The 12,284-nt window shown below is 45.4% G+C and overlaps 1 long non-coding RNA gene across 3 annotated transcripts in view; it reads right to left on the reverse strand.

Moving 5' to 3' along the window:
• The window catches only part of LOC115168509 (uncharacterized), an 8,382-nt gene extending 4,835 nt beyond the window's left edge, over positions 1 to 3,547 (reverse strand). Inside the window, exons 1-2 of one of the 3 annotated variants that reach the window (XR_003870686.1) lie at positions 2,607 to 3,540; positions 2,295 to 2,496 (exon numbers count right to left, since the gene is read on the reverse strand). This is a non-coding gene — a long non-coding RNA (uncharacterized LOC115168509). Of the gene's footprint in view, positions 1 to 2,294 lie in introns of all 3 variants that reach the window. The other 2 variants (XR_003870685.1, XR_003870684.1) reach the window with 2 other exon arrangements.
• Between the last annotated feature and the right edge of the window lie 8,737 nt (positions 3,548 to 12,284).

Genomic DNA, 12,284 nt, shown 5'->3' on the forward strand with positions numbered 1-12,284 from the left:
TGGTGATTTTCTGCATTGATCAAAAGTCCCATCAATAGCCTGATTTCAGATGTGTTCAACAGGATTATTAGGGAAATCCTTCTTTCAAAGCATGTCAAATGTTTAAACAAACTACTGTATTAATCTGACTCTCCACAATAATCGTATTATTGTGTGCATGTAAGTGTGCATGTCATGTTGCTTTGGGCCATCTTCACTGCCTAATGGTTGATGGCTGACAGGGGCTACTAGCTAATTATGCTAAGTAGGATTGATTACAGTAAGACCTACCATCATGCTTTCTCTTAGCCTAGTATGCGTACATTTATGTCATTCCCTTATGAATTACTACAGTACACAGGTCACTCATTTGGGTGGCTTGTGTTATACACTTTTAATTTCACCTTGTATGGAGGCGTGGGTGGTTTCAGAGACACGTGTTGTATGTACGTTTCAAAAATGGATCGTCACAAAAAACATCTACTCGTGAGACTGGTGTGTATAATTATACTGCACATAGACGCAGACATGCCAGCCAAGTCACCCGTGATACAAGTTAATATTCCACGTCCATCCGTGTCTGAACGTCGGGAGGTGACAGCCACTAGGGGCAACAGTGAGCGTGATGGACGGGGATGGAGGACGGGTAAAAGCATCTGTCTCTGATTCCAAAGGTTTCACGTTTGAATCCAGCGACAAAGATGTTGGTTTTAAACCTATCCCAAACCTTAACCCTTACCTTAACCATTCAGTTAGTGCCTAACCTTAACATTTTGGAGTTAATGCCTAAACTTAACCCTAACCTTAAAAATTCGGAGTTAATGTCTAACCTTAACCTTAAACACTTTGAACCTTGACGTTTGAGCAACATGGATGAACGTCTAATTGTGACGTGAGACTGTGAGAGCTAGTTGGACACACACACACACACACACACACGCGCCCTGGACCATGTGTATTACAAGGCAAGGAAGGTATGTAGCTGAACCCAGGTTGTACTTCTTCCTCTGTAAAGATATGGCTAGATCCATACGGCTAGAGAAGCAGGGATCAGGTTGTACTTCTTCCTCTGTAAAGATATGGCTAGATCCATACGGCTAGAGAAGCAGGGATCAGGTTGTACTTCTTCCTCTGTAAAGATATGGCTAGATCCATACGGCTAGAGAAGCAGGGATCAGGTTGTACTTCTTCCTCTGTAAAGATATGGCTAGATCCATACGGCTAGAGAAGCAGGGATCAGGTTGTACTTCTTCCTCTGTAAAGATATGGCTAGATCCATACGGCTAGAGAAGCAGGGATCAGGGTGTGATACAAGACTCATAAAATAGGCCAGAGAGCCAGACAGACATTATGCACATTCACTGTGCTAATATATACATACATTATATGTCAGTGGGGGCTGCTGAGGGGAGGACGGCTAATAATAATGGCTGGAAGGGAGTCATCGGATTGGTTTCCATGTGTTTGATACCATTTCATTGACTCCATTCCAGCCATTATAATGAGCCGTTCTCTACTGATATATGTAGACTGTCTATTGGGTCCCTATTGTGACTTGCCCTCATTGTCATGTCTATAACATTGTTGACACTAAAACAAATTCATTTTTATTGATTTGCTGATTGATGTACGATGGTTGATTTCTGATTCGCAATACAGTTTTTAATTCAACTAAATTCTATTTTATTCTATTCTATATTCACAGTAGCTTACTGTACACCCAGAGCAGTGAACACACAACTTCCACACACAGCACTGTTAGGACTGCCAGGGAGATAAGCCCCCCCCCCCCCCACACACACACACACACACACACACACACACACACAGGTTCTGAGTTAAGTAATACCACTTTATTACTGTCATACTACAACACTGCTACTGCTACATTACAGCTATAGGCTATTATCCTGCTACTGTAGCAGTATGGCATACATGTGCTAGTCTACTAACCTAGTCATGACAGTTATAAATCAATACATCATACAGCTGGCTGAAACCAAAGCTGAACCCCAGAAACAGCTGCAAAGTGAAAGAGCTGAGGCATTGTGAGAACTGACCACGTACACACAAAAACACTTAGATGTTTGAAGGCTGCACAGACAACATGCCCTATTCACCTCCTAGGTCACATAGGCTGCAACAGCAGTTTGACTTGCTTCTGTCTCCTCTACTTGAAGATGGTTACATTGCAGCAACATTGTTTGTGGACTGTTTCGATTGCTACATTGGTGCATTCAAATGCTGCTGGCTACAATGTTTACAGTGCTGTTGATTAATAATAGGGACATGGGCTTCTAGAAGGCCACACCTACCTGCAATGTCTGGAGTCACCCAACACGAGCCGCCGGGTGGCCCGGGTCACCCACGTGGGGGTCAGGCGGTAGGGCTACACCTCGCGCGGTATATGCGCCTTTCCCGGTCTTACATGGCCATCACACCTGCTGTTGCAAGCGGGTCTGGTCGGGGGCTTCGATGGAGACGGACTGACAGTCGTCACGGTCGTTAGCCACGCGCCTAGTCCCCGTTTTCAATCCGAGGAAAGATGAGGGGAGATGAAGAAGATGAGGAAGAGGGAGGAGGAGGGGGGGAAAGGAGATGCCAATTAAAATCCTAAAGACGTTCACCTTATTTCCAGCCTCCACTTTTCCCCCTTTCGTGCATTAATATGGCAACCACGAGGCACTTCTTTAATCTCAATCGTCTCGTTGGAAAACTCAAGGAATATGAATATCAGGAGACACGCAGGAAAGATAGAGACGTCTCCGACTCCTTGAAGAAAACATTCAAATACAACAAGGTTTTATATAGGCAGTGAAGCAAAATGGCGACTTTAATATGAAGGAGGAGTAAAAAAAAAAATCCTTGCAATGGCTGGAGCTAAAGGGAGTCACAAAAATATGTTTAGTGCAGTAATTTTCAACAGCTGCAAGCGAGTTGGTTAGAGTAAAAGAAAATGAACCAGAGGAAAAAAGGAATTAAAAGATTCGACCTCGGTCGCTTTCGGTGCAGTCTGCGGTTCCTTACCTCGGGATTATTTCGAGGTTTTATACGGAAATTGTCTTCGCGACCGTGTACAGTAATAGGCTACAGTAATGTGTGTTGAGTCATGCGCGTATCCACTCTTCCTTTGACAGCTGCAACTACAGTCTTCTGGCAACTTGCAAACTCTCGCGTTATTATTATTTTTATCGCGCAAATAATATTCGGTTTTTTTTACTAATAAACCCGATTTTGTATCGATACCAAACTGACGGTTTGATGTGGCTCATCCGACGTAACGCCGTGCGGTCATGACGAAAAAGGGTTAGGATCAGTTCTTAAAACCAGCCTCGCTAAACGTTTTAATCTGGTAATGTTAGGCTACTAAATTATCATTCGGCCTTTATCTTAATATTCAGGGAGTCAACTGCGCACAGCCTTAGATTGTAAATTGTCGTTGTGCTGTTTCGTCGGTATCATGCCAGTCCATGGCAGTCCAAAAAATGGTCCACTCGTAGGCTACAACAATCGAAACTTGCATAGTGACGCTGGGGCAGAGTAGAATCGGCTATAGGCTACCTAATCTGCTCTATCAGAAACGGATCAATGGATTTCATATGGGATGTTAAATAGGTTGTTAGATGATGTAGACTGTTATGGCTGGGCATGGCTGATCTGTCATTTTATTCCAACACAGTGAAGGCTAATGCAATTTCGAAAACCAAGGTCACTTGCTTTGAAAGTTTCTCTTATTTTGCCCACTAATGAATTATTATTATTGCTATTACTAAATCAGCAAGCTTCTGCAAGAGCAGCTAAATGTTCCCCATTATACTCTGACATGATATGTATAACACGTGGCCCTCACTCATGCAGCCACTGAATCTTAGCCACTTACAGTGGGCTCACACAACCAGAGGAGACTCTCAGATGTGATTGGTGCCAGTCAGCATGACCTAATATTTCTTATAAGTGGAAATCATCAGAAACAATGACGTAAACCATGTACACTGGCTGTTCCCCTAAACCCCCAGAAGAGGGCAGGACATAGTCATTTTAGGGCCTGGCAACGTCAGGGCCCAAGCAGGGTACAGTATATAAAATGTATCCTTCCTTTCGACCACTCTGAAGTAGTTACTGATGAGACATGACTGGACAGTGAAAGCTATATGGCGGTGCCCTTGCTTTCACTTGTCCAATTACATTAGATCTGTTATGTAAGTGCCTACGTCAACGAGGGAAAGATTAAGGATGCAGTTTTAATTTCTTTAATCGCACTTCCTTCACAAAAAAAAAAAATATATATATATATATATATATTTTAATTCCTTCTCTGTTTCTTTTCGGCTGCGTTTAGACAGGCGGCCCAATTCAGATATTATTTTTTAAACTAATTGGTCTTTTGTGAAAAGATCTGATGTGATTGGTCAAAAGATCAATTAGTGGAAAAATAATATCAGAATTTGGCTGCCTGTGTAAACGCAGCCTTCCTCTCAACTGATAAGAAATGGTTTGTAGAGGGAAAGATAACATGACCAAAACCTGCCGCCCTTTCACCTGCCATTCATCCATTGCAGTTGCATTAGAGCTTTACAGTGGGGAGCTACATTCAATTTCTACCAGATTCTCTAATTTGCTCCAAGATTATTATTTAAAAAAACATGTATCTACCCCTCACATGAAATGTTCATACATTAGATATCCAGTAGATGGAAGTATTGCCTCACTATTGGGTCCCGTAACACTGAAATATAGTCGGCCACATTGTCATATGACCACTGGAGAACATGTGTCCTTGTTGATGGCTGTCCACTGAGTAGGCCTAGTCGCCAGTCACTGAAAGTACCCTGGTACCTAGTTTTTAAATACTATTTCAAAGTGCTGGGGTAGGATCTCGGTTTTCCGTTTGAGATAAACACATTGATGGTGTTTTCCATTAGAATATAGCAGAGAAGACAAAAAAAAAAATCTTTGGGGATTGAAGTGGCAACAAATGACCCCGGATGAGTATATCCCACAGACACATTAGGAGAAATCCGCAGGACTCAATCTCAAATAAATGGGGAGGTTTGACCCTGTCCATCAATCTTCTTCCTCTCTTACAAAATATTACACCACAGGTTGACATACTATAAGTTATGGCAGTCAGTAAATTCCTCGGAGCAACAGTACTACCCCATGGAGCTACGTCCTACTGTTCCCCTGCTCTGTGTTTTAATGGAACCTAACTGAATGGTTATTGCAGGATCCTGGTTGACAGACCATAAATCCCTTACAGTGATTTACTCCTCTCTTTCTCTGCTGACCAAGCACAAGCCTGGTTAATAGCTAATAAAAGCTGTCAGGTGGCCAACCTGTACTACCATTGGCAACTAGAGGGAAACCGTGTTCTACGCTGCATGTGGCGTCAATCAATGAGGTTTCAAATGGACAATCTGCCTTCTGCGTGACAGAGGCAGAAAGAGAAGTGAGAACGTGTTGTGGGATTAAAGAATAGCAGACATGATTTTGAAGCCACTGTTTAAGAAACACAGACCTCCAAACCTCCTTGGGCATCACTAAGCTCATTTATATCTGAGGAGAGAGAGAGACAAATAAGAAAGGATGGAATAAGAAAGAGATAGGTAGAGAAATGAACACATAAGCTGAGGTTATAAACACTTAGAGTCCTCTCTCCCTAAATGCCTGCTCCACAGCTATACGCTCTATCACCTCTACCTCTCCACCCATAATGAGACGTCACATAGCTGACAGGACCTGTTTACCATAGAACCATCCATATGATAATGGTTTACATGTAATTAGGCAGGGAGATGCTTGGTATCACCCAGTAATTGTCTCCCAGCAGTAAGCCAGACAGCCAGCGAGGCAGGATGGTGACAGGAGAAACTGCTTAGTATTCACTAACATGACTCAGCCACTGAGTGACAGGTGAGGGCGCAGGTGCAAGGTGCCAGACACGCTTCGTTTGGACAGGTGTGACGTCCTCCCTCCCTCTCCATCTCTGATTTTTCCTCTCTCCCTCCCTCACTTCCTCTGTTTCTCATTGAAATGTTTTTGTCCATCCTGTTTTCTCTCTTTTCATCTCCATCTATTCCAGTCCTTTTGTATATCTCTCTATTCTATCCATTTTCCCTCTACCACACTCTCCTTCTCTTTTCTGTGTAAACATCTCTCCCTAGGGCACCAGACAACAGAACAGGGGCAGAAAGAGGAATAGAGAGAGACCTCACCAGACCGTTACCACAGAAAGGAGAAGTGAAAATAGAGGAAAATGAAATAACGGCCATCTAATTGGTTGTCCTAGCCAACTGCCCCGACTTTCTTCAATAATGGTCTATATCACCATAGACAGTGTGAAGCCAGTTGCAGAGAAAGATAAAAACGGAGAGGGAGAGGAAGATCAAGAAAGATAAAGGGAGCGGCAGATAGAGCAAGATAAGGAGAGACAGATCTACAAAGGTAGAGAGAGGCGGAGAGAGAAACACAGAGGCAGAGCAAGAGTGAGAGAGAGTTAAAATAAAGAGTTAAAAGAGAGAGAGTTAAAAGATAGTTAGAAGCGAGAGTTAGAAGAGATATAGTTAAAAAAGAGAGCTAAGAGAGAGAGTAAGAAGAGAAAGAGTTAAAAGAGAGAGTTAAAAGAGAGAGAGTTAAGAGAGAGAGTTAAAAGCGAGAGTTAAGAGATAGAGTTAAAAGAGAGAGAGTTAAGAGAGAGTTAGAAGAGATAAGAGTTAAAAAAGAGAGCTAAGAGAGAGAGTAAGAAGAGAAGAGTTAAAAAAGAGAGCTAAGAGAGAGAGTTAAATGAGAGAGAGAGTTAAGAGAGAGAGTTAAAAGCGAGAGTTAAGAGAGAGAGTTAAATGAGAGAGAGAGTAAGAAGAGAGAGTTAAAAGAGAGAGAGTTAAGAGAAAGAGTTAAATGAGAGCGAGAGAGTTAAGAGAGAGAGTTAAAAGCGAGAGTTAAGAGATAGAGTTAAAAGAGAGAGAGTTAAGAGAGAGAGTTAAAAGAGATAAGAGTTAAAAAAGAGAGCTAAGAGAGAGCGTAAGAAGAGATAAGAGTTAAAAAAGGGAGCTAAGAGAGAGAGTTAAATGAGAGAGAGAGTTAAGAGAGAGAGTTAAAAGCGAGAGTTAAGAGAGAGAGTTAAATGAGAGAGAGAGTAAGAAGAGAGAGTTAAAAGAGAGAGAGTTAAGAGAAAGAGTTAAATGAGAGCGAGAGAGTTGAGAGAGAGTTAAAATAGAGAGTTAAGAGATAGAGTTAAAAGAGAGAGTTAGAAGGAGAGATAAAAGAGAGAGTTAGAAGAGATAAGAGTTAAAAGAGAGTGAGAGTTAAAATAGAGAGTTAGAAGAGAGAGTTAAAAGAGAGTTAGAAGAGATAAGAGTTAAAAAAGAGAGCTAAGAGAGAGAGTAAGAAGAGATAGAGTTAAAAGAGAGAGTTAAAAGAGAGAGAGTTAAGAGAGAGTTAGAAGAGATAAGAGTTTAAAAAAGAGAGCTAAGAGAGAGAGTTAAATGAGAGAGAGAGTTAAAAGCGAGAGTTAAGAGAGAGAGTTAAATGAGAGAGAGAGAGTAAGAAGCGAGAGTTAAAAGAGAGAGAGTTAAGAGAGAGAGTTAAATGAGAGCGAGAGAGTTGAGAGAGAGTTAAAATAGAGAGTTAAGAGATAGAGTTAAAAGAGAGAGTTAGAAGGCGAGATAAAAGAGAGAGTTAGAAGAGATAAGAGTTAAAAGAGAGTGAGAGTTAAAAGAGAGAGTTCGAAGAGATAGAGTTAAGAGAGAGAGTTAAAAGAGAGTTAAAAGAGAGAGTTAAAAGAGAGAGTTAAAAGAGAGTTAGAAGAGATAAGAGTTAAAAAAGAGAGAGTTAGAAGAGATAAGAGTTAGAAGAGAGAGAGTTAAAAGAGAGAGAGTTAAAAGAGATAAGAGTTAAAAAAGAGAGAGTTAGAAGAGATAAGAGTTAGAAGAGATAAGAGTTAAAAAAGAGAGCTAAGAGAGAGAGTAAGAAGAGATAGAGTTAAGAGAGAGAGTTAAAAGAGAGAGTTAGAAGAGATAAGAGTTAAAAGAGAGAGAGTTAAAAGAGAGAGATAAGAGAGAGTTAATAACACAACTCAGGAGTATTTACTCTCTAAGTGCCCTGTCAATCCAGCAGAAACAACAGTTTAATAACACAATTGAGGAGTATTTACTCTCTAAGTGCCCTGTCTCCCCAGCAGAAACAACAGTAGGATTAGCCCTTTTTTTTCAATTTTCACCTAAAATGACATACCTAAATCTAAAAGAGAGAAATTGTAGAAGGTAAGGTAGAGAGGTTAGGAGGCAGAGCCCTGTGGTCACGACCAGAGCAGTTTATCTGAGAGTGAGTTGTGGTTTAGGGAAGAGGACTGCTGAAGTGAATCTGTTTCGCTCTCCTTCAACAAAAGCAGGACTGCACTCAATCGAGGTCAGGCCTGGGGAGAAGAGAGAGGGATGTGTGAGTGTGTGTTTGATGGAGAACAAGGACCAGGGAGAGATTAGAAAAGAGCATGGAGACACAAAGATCACTGAGGGAGAGAGTATTAATTAACCAGCTTGCCTGCAGCCAATCCCTAACAGACAGCCACAGCTGCACCAAGAACAGAGAGAAAGTGTGTGTGTTACAGTACTGTGATAGCATGGTGGGAGAAGGCTTCTTCGGAGGTCAGGTAGTTGTGTGTTTCTTCAGCCACTTACAGACGTCCTATTCGGTCCACAGCACCAATGGTTGAGAGAAGGTGTGTATATGTGAAGGTATGTGTAACTGCAATTGCGTGACTGTTATATTATGATAAGCAACATACATCTCATGAATATGCATTACTTTATTTAAAAAAGCCAAGATTCTCCATATTCCATATCTCTTCTTAACATCTGCACAGCAAGTAAATAATCATATCTTTAAAACCCCTTTCCTTAACATATCGAAAACAAACAACCCCATCCTTGATCTGAAAAAGTAAACAAATGAATAATAGAAGTGTCTGTGCACATCTACAAATGTATAACAGTGTATTTTCCACTTAACAGTCAAGTTGTTTCCTCATTCAGACAGTCCTTGTCAACTGAAGCGAGGGATAGAGGGAGGGGTAGAGGGAGGGATAGAGGGAGGGGTAGACGAAGGGATAGAGAGAGGGGTAGAGGGAGGGATAGAGGGAGGGGTAGACGAAGGGATAGAGAGAGGGGTAGAGGGAGGGATAGAGGGAGGGGTAGACGAAGGGATAGAGAGAGGGGTAGAGGGAGGGATAGAGGGAGGGGTAGACGAAGGGATAGAGAGAGGGGTAGAGGGAGGGATAGAGGGAGGGATAGAGAGAGGGGTAGAGGAAGGGATAGAGAGAGGGTAGAGGAAGGGATAGAGAGAGGGGTACAGGGAGGGGTAGAGGGAGGGATAGAGGGAGGGGTAGAGGGAGGGATAGAGGGAGGGTAGAGGGAGGGGTAGAGGGAGGGGTAGAGGGGAGGGATAGAGGGAGGGGTAGAGGGAGGGGTAGAGAGAGGGGTAGAGAGAGGGGTAGAGGGAGGGGTACAGGGAGGGATAGAGGGAGGGGTAGAGGGAGGGGTAGAGGGAGGGATAGAGGGAGGGGTAGAGGAAGGGATAGAGAGAGGGGTAGAGGGAGGGGTAGAGGGAGGGATAGAGGGAGGGGTAGAGGAAGGGATAGAGAGAGGGGTAGAGAGAGGGGTACAGGGAGGGGTAGAGGGAGGGATAGAGGGAGGGGTAGAGGGAGGGATAGAGGGAGGGGTAGAGGGAGGGGTAGAGGGAGGGGTAGAGGGAGGGGTAGAGGGAGGGGTACAGGGAGGGGTAGAGGGAGGGATAGAGGGAGGGGTAGAGGGAGGGGTAGAGGGAGGGGTAGACGAAGGGATAGAGAGAGGGGTAGAGGGAGGGGTAGAGAGAGGGGTAGAGGGAGGGGTAGAGAGAGGGGTAGACGAAGGGATAGAGAGAGGGGTAGAGGGAGGGATAGAGGGAGGGGTAGACGAAGGGATAGAGAGAGGGGTAGAGGGAGGGATAGAGGGAGGGGTAGACGAAGGGATAGAGAGGGGTAGAGGGAGGGATAGAGGGAGGGGTAGACGAAGGGATAGAGAGAGGGGTAGAGGGAGGGATAGAGGGAGGGGTAGAGGGAGGGATAGAGGGAGGGGTAGAGGGAGGGGTAGAGGGAGGGGTAGAGGAAGGGATAGAGAGAGGGGTAGAGGGAGGGATAGAGGGAGGGGTAGAGGGAGGGATAGAGGGAGGGATAGAGAGAGGGGTACAGGGAGGGGTAGAGGGAGGGATAGAGAGAGGGGTAGAGGGAGGGGTACAGGGAGGGATAGAGGGAGGGGTAGAGGAAGGGATAGAGAGAGGGGTAGAGGGAGGGATAGAGGGAGGGGTAGAGGGAGGGATAGAGGGAGGGGTACAGGGAGGGATAGAGGGAGGGGTAGAGGGAGGGGTAGAGGGAGGGATAGAGAGAGGGGTAGAGGGAGGGATAGAGCGAGGGGTAGAGAGAGGGGTAGAGGGAGGGATAGAGAGAGGGGTAGAGGGAGGGGTACAGGGAGGGGTAGAGGGAGGGGCAGAGGAAGGGATAGAGGGAGGGATAGAGGGAGGGGCAGAGGAAGGGATAGAGGGAGGGGTAGAGGGAGGGGTAGAGGGAGGGATAGAGAGAGGGGTAGAGGGAGGGGTACAGGGAGGGATAGAGGGAGGGGTAGAGGGAGGGGTAGAGGGAGGGATAGAGAGAGGGGTAGAGGGAGGGATAGAGAGAGGGGTAGAGGGAGGGATAGAGAGAGGGGTAGAGGGAGGGGTACAGGGAGGGGTAGAGGGAGGGATAGAGGGAGGGGTAGAGGGAGGGGTAGAGGGAGGGATAGAGAGAGGGGTACAGGGAGGGGTAGAGGGAGGGATAGAGGGAGGGGTAGAGGAAGGGATAGAGAGAGGGGTAGAGGGAGGGATAGAGGGAGAGGTAGAGGGAGGGGTAGAGGGAGAGGTAGAGGGAGGGGTAGAGGGAGGGATAGAGGGAGGGGTAGAGGGAGGGATAGAGCGAGGGGTAGAGAGAGGGGTAGAGGGAGGGATAGAGAGAGGGGTAGAGGGAGGGGTACAGGGAGGGGTAGAGGGAGGGATAGAGGGAGGGGTAGAGGGAGGGGTAGAGGGAGGGATAGAGAGAGGGGTACAGGGAGGGGTAGAGGGAGGGATAGAGAGAGGGGTAGAGGGAGGGGTACAGGGAGGGATAGAGGGAGGGGTAGAGGAAGGGATAGAGAGAGGGGTAGAGGGAGGGATAGAGAGAGGGGTAGAGAGAGGGGTAGTGGGAGGGATAGAGAGAGGGGTAGAGGGAGGGGTACAGGGAGGGGTAGAGGGAGGGATAGAGGGAGGGGTAGAGGGAGGGATAGAGGGAGGAATAGAGGGAGGGATAGAGAGAGGGGTACAGGGAGGGGTAGAGGGAGGGATAGAGGGAGGGGTAGAGGGAGGGGTAGAGGGAGGGATAGAGAGAGGGGTAGAGGGAGGGGTACAGGGAGAGATAGAGAGAGGGGTAGAGGGAGGGGTAGAGGGAGGGATAGAGGGAGGGGTAGAGGGAGGGGTGCAGGGAGAGATAGAGAGAGGGGTAGAGGGAGGGGTACAGGGAGGGGTACAGGGAGGGGTAGAGGGAGGAAAGGAGGGCAGGAAGGGAGGAAAGGATGGGAGCCTACCCATTGGTTACAGATGTCAATTCAACATCTATTCCACGTTGGTTCAAAGTAATTTAATTGAAATGACATGGAAACAACGTTGATTCAACCAGTGTGTGCCCAGTATTCTGTTCCCCAGAATAGTTCTATGCACAACCATAGAAGACCTGCTCCCCTTCACCATAAATTCTGAAAAGTTAACCTTCATTTTTGTAATGAAACAAAAACATAATACTGTTCATGTAACTGTCAAAATAAAGGAAACACCAAAATAAAGTGTCTAATAGAGCGTTGGGAATTAATGGGTCAAAAAACATCGACATTCATCCAATTAAGTCAAATCCCAAAATGAAAGTGTGAGATGAAGCTACATGGTTGGAGCACCACCAGCCACCAGAACAGCTTCAACGTGCCTTGGCATAGATTGTCTGGAACTCTGGTAGAGTTATGCGAGACCATTCTTCCAGGAGAAATTTGGTGTTTTGTTGATAGTGGAAAACACTGTCTCAGGCGCCACTCCAGAATCTCCCACAAGTGTTCAATTGGGTTGAGATCTGGTGACTGACATACACAAATGCGCGCACACACACACGAACACACACACTTTAAAACCCCTATGCTCATTTGAGACTCACTGAGATCTCTCCTTCTAGCCATAGTAGCCGAAGTAACGGGCAACTGGGGATTTGTATACATGACACCTAA

This window comes from Salmo trutta, chromosome 30 (genome assembly GCF_901001165.1).
Source record: "Salmo trutta chromosome 30, fSalTru1.1, whole genome shotgun sequence".
NCBI classification, from domain to species: domain Eukaryota; kingdom Metazoa; phylum Chordata; class Actinopteri; order Salmoniformes; family Salmonidae; genus Salmo; species Salmo trutta.